Genomic DNA, 841 nt, shown 5'->3' on the forward strand with positions numbered 1-841 from the left:
GCTTAACTTCGGAGTTCTGATGGGATCCGGTGCTTTAGTGCTGGTATGATCGCATCCGACATGTTACCCCGGTCTTCGTCCCTTATCCTTGCCCCTCCCAGCTCCACTACAAAGACGATTGTACATTGCTTTGGCCGCTCCCTCTCAACTACGGAGACGAGTTTAACGCGGTTTCCACCCCTCCCTCTCAACCGCACCAGTGCACGCTTGCCGCGCCACAACGCCGACGCTGGACCCGTGAATCGTGAGCACCCAGCTATGACTTACCGCACTCGTGCAAAATAATAAAACACGGTAAATATATTACTTACACGTGCGTTTTGTTTTGCAAGCGGCGCGAAAAAAATTAAAAAGGAATGCAACACGAGGACTTCCCAGGAGGTCACCCATCCTAGTACTACTCTCGCCCAAGCACTCTTAACTTCGGAGTTCTGATGGGATCCGGTGCTTTAGTGCTGGTATGATCGCATCCGACATGTTACCCCGGTCTTCGTCCCTTATCCTTGCCCCTCCCAGCTCCACTACAAAGACGATTGTACATTGCTTTGGCCGCTCCCTCTCAACTACGGAGACGAGTTTAACGCGGTTTCCACCCCTCCCTCTCAACCGCACCAGTGCACGCTTGCCGCGCCACAACGCCGACGCTGGACCCGTGAATCGTGAGCACCCAGCTATGACTTACCGCACTCGTGCAAAATAATAAAACACGGTAAATATATTACTTACACGTGCGTTTTGTTTTGCAAGCGGCGCGAAAAAAATTAAAAAGGGAATGCAACACGAGGACTTCCCAGGAGGTCACCCATCCTAGTACTACTCTCGCCCAAGCACGCTTAACTTC

The 841-nt window shown here is 51.8% G+C and overlaps 1 non-coding gene across 1 annotated transcript; it reads right to left on the reverse strand.

Annotated features, from left to right (window-relative positions):
* Positions 1-353: 353 nt before the first annotated feature.
* Positions 354-472, reverse strand: LOC123179437 (5S ribosomal RNA). The gene has a single exon (XR_006490371.1). It is a non-coding gene; the product is annotated as a 5S ribosomal RNA (ribosomal RNA).
* Positions 473-841: the final 369 nt, after the last annotated feature.

The sequence above is a fragment of the Triticum aestivum genome, unplaced genomic scaffold (assembly GCF_018294505.1).
Source record: "Triticum aestivum cultivar Chinese Spring unplaced genomic scaffold, IWGSC CS RefSeq v2.1 scaffold38890, whole genome shotgun sequence".
Lineage (NCBI taxonomy): Eukaryota > Viridiplantae > Streptophyta > Magnoliopsida > Poales > Poaceae > Triticum > Triticum aestivum.